Source organism: Pinus tabuliformis, chromosome 1_1 (assembly GCF_031772625.1).
Source record: "Pinus tabuliformis cultivar Carrire ecotype Pingquan chromosome 1_1, CPIR1, whole genome shotgun sequence".
NCBI lineage: Eukaryota > Viridiplantae > Streptophyta > Pinopsida > Pinales > Pinaceae > Pinus > Pinus tabuliformis.
The window spans coordinates 596,585,077-596,591,007 of record NC_142297.1 but is presented as its reverse complement, the minus strand read 5'-3'; positions in this window follow the sequence as shown (position 1 = coordinate 596,591,007).

Sequence of the window (5,931 nt, the reverse complement as noted above, 5' to 3'; positions counted from 1 at the left end):
AAAATTCATAATGACCCTCATGAGTTCTAAATGTTGTTTTCGGAATGTCTTCAATCTTCATTCTGATTTTGAACGAAGATCCAACTTGGTGAAGTAAATTGATCCATGCAATTCATCCAGTAATTCATCAATGACAGGAATGGGGAACTTATCTTTAATAGTGAGCTTGTTGAGCTCCCTATAATCTGGACACATGGGCCATGATCCATCCTTCTTGTGCACCAATACTACTGGAGTAGAGAAAGAACTTTGACTCGGTTGAATTATACCAGCCTCTAGCATTTCTGCAACCATACGTTCAATTTCACTCTTTTGGACATAGGGATATCTGTACGGCCTGATGTTTGGAGGAACACTTCCTGGAATCAGATGAATAGCATGATCATGATCACGCATAGGTGGGAGACCTTTGGGAGTCTCAAATACCTTGGAATGATTGTCCAGGACTTTTTGGAGATCTGGAGAAATAGATGATTCCGATGTGGAAACATCTAGCGAACATAATTGTGCAATTACACCTCTTTGCTCCTTTTTTAGAAGCTTTGTCATACCATTAGAGCTGATTATCTTTCATGGTTTCCCTGCAATACCCCTTAATTCAACTTCCTTTCCTTCCGTAGAAAATTTCATGAAAAGTTCTTGAAAATTAAAAGCTATTGTACCCAGGGATTGTAGCCATTGGACTCCTAGTACAACATCAACACCTCCCATTGGAATGGAAAGCATTGGGCTAGTCAATACATATTCTCCCATGGATAGCTTGATATTATGGCACTTTCCAGAGCAATTTATTGTTCCTCCATTTGCAATCATCACTTGACACTCTGGTGCTGGATATAGGAAGAAATTCAATTCTTTTGCTACCTTACAATGAATAAAATTGTGGGTGCTTCCTGAATCAATCAAAACTATTACCTTTTTCTTCTTGATTTGTCCTTCTATCTTGATGGTTTGAGGAGTGGTAATTCCCGCCAATGCATTACAAGATATGGTCGGATTTATTTGTTCTTAATCTAGGCTTTGTTCCTGGAGTATATCCTCTTCTTTTGACCTTTCTTGCTCCTTTTCTTCTTCCTCTTCACAATCTATGTAGAATAATTTCTTCTCAGCACACTTATGACCTTTAGTGTATTTGCTATCACAACTGTAACAAAGCCCTTTTGCTCTTTTTTCTTCCAATTGTTGTGGTGTCAACCTTATAGGTTGTGGAAGACTAGGGGCAACAACACTTTCGTCTTTATAGTTGTGAGTGGTATGCTTCCTGGTTGCCATAATTTTGCTTTCCATTTTTCTTGCTAACCTGAATGCCTTCTCTAATGAATTAGGTTCCCAAAGGTGAACATCATGTTGGATATTATCATTTAAAGACCCTATGAACACATCAATCCTATGCTCCTCTGGAATATCTTTTACCCTTATGTTCAATTTTTGGAACTCCTCAATGTGCTCCATTATTGGACCATTTTGTTTGAGACTTATCAATTGGCTAAAAAAAGTGTTGCTTTTTGTATCCTCATAATGTGCTACCAATTCTTCCGTAAAAATTGCCCAAGTGATAAATTGTTTACGAGAGCAAAGCCATTGATACCATACAAATTGATTTGGTTCCAAATATAAAGTTGCCATACGTACCTTTTGTGTGTTTTGCACATTATTGAGATCGAAGAATTTCTCCATCTGTAATATCCATGTGGCAGGATCCTTGCCATCAAACTTCCTCATATCGATTTTTGGAATATGGTGAGTCTTCGATCCAACATTAGCACCTATGGAATCATGATTAACATTTCCTTTATTCTCATCATGAGTTTTCTTTAGTACCCTTTCACCCTTAGTGCCCATTTCTTGTAGCAACTTATTCACATTTACCTTCAATTCGTCCATGTCTGTCTTCAAATCTATCTTCAAATCATCCATCTTAGCTTCCACGTCAATAATCTTAGCTTCTACGCCTTTCTTTAAACAGTCCATCTTAGCTTCTACCCTTTTCTTTAAACCATCTGTTGGGTCCCTATAATACTAGTGATTACCCCATTACTATTGTAGTTATACCCCTTATTTATATTGATGTACCCATGTAGTGCCCATATTGTTACTATTGTGCCACATAGAAGCCCACTATTGTTATTTTTGTGCCCTACAATATTATTGTTATGTAGGCTCTGATTGTATTGGGACCACTTAGACTCCTATATATAGAAAGGAGGTATTTTCATTTGTATCATCCAAGAATTGTTCATTTATGTAATGTAAAGGAGGTTTCCCCCTCGAAGAGGCTGAATTCTAAGGCGTGGATCTCTCTTTTCTATCTTTTTGTGAGCTGGTTTCATAACATTTGGTATCAGAGCTTTGGATTCTAGGGTTTCGCTGCTCCAAACAGGTCATCGTGGCATTTTCGCTATAACTTTTTTTCTGTGACGTTTCAGAAGTCGCAAAAAAAACCCATTTGAGAAGACATCGCGCTGAACCTTGGGTCCGAATTTCAGAGCTTTTCGCGCGATATTTTCGGAGATATGATCTGAGGAAGTTGGTCTTTTTGCAGACTCCTGAATTACATTCAAAACAGGTGACCTGGGGAAAATCGTCATAACTTTCTTTCTGAGCATCGGATTGAAATTTCGTAAGAAGGTACAGAAAGAGGACGGACTGTAGTTTCTTGTGGGTGTTTTTCAGATCCAAAGGTCGAAACAGTGACTCGTGGCACGTCATACAAGTTCGCTCTACTGAACCAGTCTAAAAGCAAGTCACTGTGGGAGATTTCACATAACTCTTCCTTGGAGAATCCAATTTGGCTCAGACTTGTGGCATTGGAAAGAGGACACAGAAGGCTACTACAGGTAGCAATTTTAGAATTGGATGATCCGAAATTACAGAGATACATCAGATTCAATATCAGGCTTCTATAAAGTGAAAAAAGGTGTGTAGTTTTTTTTTTTAATTTTTGTGTAAGCTTGGTTTAACGGAATTCAAAGGGCATAGTAAAGCATTATTATCGGTAACTGATGCCCCGAGGAAAGAAAATGCAAACACCTAGTAAGGAACCTGAAAGCTCTAGCATGACTCATGAAGAAGAGGAAGAAATGCTACATGATATATCAAAATTACAAGAACAAGTGCAACAAATGTCACGCTCACAAAAGCTAACAGAAGCTAAGATAAGTGGCGTGGAATCTAAGGTAAATGGCGTGGAATCTAAGATAAAGGGCATGGAAGCTAAGATGGAGGATTCGATGGCAAATTTGAAGATAGATTTGAATACAAACATGGAAGAATTGAAGAAGTTGCTACAAGAAAGGGTCACTAATGGTGAAAAGGTAGTAAAGGAAACTCATGATGAGAACAAAAGAAATGTTAATCATGATTCCATAGACTCTAATGTTGGATCGAAGACTCACCATGTTCCAAAAATCGATATGAGGAAGTTTGATGGCAAGGATCCCGCCACATGGATATTACAGATGGAGCAATTCTTCGATCTCAATAATGTGCAAAACACACAAAAGGTACGTATGGCAACTTTATATTTGGAACCAAATCAGTTTGTATGGTATCAATGGCTTTGTTCTCGTAAACAATTTATCACTTGGGCAATTTTTACGGAAGAATTGATAGCACATTATGAGGATACAAAAAGCAACACTTTTTTTAGCCAATTGATAAGTCTCAAACAAAAGGGTTCAATAATGGAGCACATTGAGGAGTTCCAAAAATTGAACATAAGGGTAAAAGATATTCCAGAGGAGCATAGGATTGATGTGTTCATAGGGTCTTTAAAGGATAATATCCAACATGATGTGCGCCTTTGGGAACCTGATTCATTAGAGAAGGCATTCAGGTTAGCAAGAAAAATGGAAAGCAAAATTATGGCAACTAGGAAGCATACCATTCACAACTATAAAGACGGAAGTGTTGTTGCCCATAGTCTTCCACAACCTACAAGGTTGACACCACAACAATTGGAAGAAAAAAGAGCAAAAGGGCTTTGTTACAATTGTGATAGCAAATACACAAAAGGTCATAAGTGTGCTGAGAAGAAATTATTCTACATAGATTGTGAAGAGGAAGAAGAAAAGGAGCAAGAAAGGTCAAAAGAAGAGGATATATTCCAGGAACAAAGCCTAGATGAAGAACAAATAAATCCGACCATATCTTGTAATGCATTGGCGGGAATTACCACTCCTCAAACCATCAAGATAGAAGGACAAATCAAGAAGAAAAAGGTAATAGTGTTGATTGATTCAGGAAGCACCCACAATTTTATTCATTGTAGGGTAGCAAAAGAATTGAATTGCTTCCTATATCCAGCACCAGAGTGTCAAGTGATGATTGCAAATGGAGGAACAATAAATTGTTCTGGAAAGTGCCATAATATCAAGCTATCCATGGGAGAATATGTATTGACTAGCCCAATGCTTTCCATTCCAATGGGAGGTGCTGATGTTGTACTAGGAGTCCAATGGCTACAATCCTTGGGTACAATAGCTTTTAATTTTCAAGAACTTTTCATGAAATTTTCTGTGGAAGGAAAGGAAGTTGAATTAAGGGGTATTGCAGGGAAACCAGGAAAGATAATCAGCTCTAATGGTATGACAAAGCTTCTAAAAAAGGAGCAAAGAGGTGTAATTGCACAATTATGTTCGCTAGATGTTTCCACATTGGAATCATCTATTTCTCCAGATCTCCAAAAAGTCCTGGACAATCATTCCAAGGTATTTGAGACTCCCAAAGGTCTCCCACCTATGCGTGATCATGATCATGCTATTCATCTGATTCCAGGAAGTGTTCCTCCAAACATCAGGCCGTACAGATATCCCTATGTCCAAAAAAGTGAAATTGAACGTATGGTTGCAGAAATGCTAGAGGCTGGTATAATTCAACCGAGTCAAAGTTCTTTCTCAGCTCCAGTAGTATTGGTGCACAAGAAGGATGGATCATGGCGCATGTGTCCAGATTATAGGGAGCTCAACAAGCTCACTATTAAAGATAAGTTCCCCATTCCTGTTATTGATGAATTACTGGATGAATTGCATGGATCAATTTACTTCACCAAGTTGGATCTTCGTTCGGGATATCATCAAATCAGAATGAAGATTGAAGACATTCCGAAAACAGCATTTAGAACTCATGAGGGTCATTATGAATTTTTGGTCATGCCTTTTGGCCTTACCAATGCACCTTCAACATTTCAAGGTTTGATGAATTCAATTTTCAAACCATTCCTTAGAAAATTTGTGTTAGTATTTTTTGATGATATACTAATCTACAGCAAGTCTTGGAAGGATCATGTTGAACATGTTGACAGGGTGCTACAACTATTGGAGGAGAAACAATTATATGCAAAAAGATCCAAATGTTTCTTTGGAGTCCAGGAGGTGGAATATTTGGGTCATATTGTATCTCATGAAGGAGTTAAGGTAGACCCTAGCAAAATTAAAGCCATTAAGGAATGGAAAATCCCCACATCCATAAAGCATCTGCGAGGATTTCTTGGGTTGACAGGGTATTATCGCAAGTTTGTTAAGAATTATGGGAGAATAGCAGCACCTCTAACAACATTATTGAAGAAAGATTCATTTTCATGGACTTCGGAAGCAACAAAGGCCTTTGAACATCTTAAAGAGGCAATGTGCCAAGCACCGGTCTTAGCTACACCGGACTTCACAAAAACCTTTATTGTGGAATGTGATGCTTCAGGAAATGGAATTGGTGCTGTTCTAATGCAAGATGAAAGACCCATTGCTTTTGAAAGTCGTCCAATCAAGGGAAAGTTTTTAAGCAAAGCTATTTATGAGAAGGAAATGTTGGCAATACTCCATGCACTTAAGAAATGGCGACCCTACCTAATGGGAAGACACTTCAAGGTAAAAACGGATCATGATAGCCTTAAATACTTTTTAGAACAAAGATTATCCTCTGAAGAGCAACAAAAGT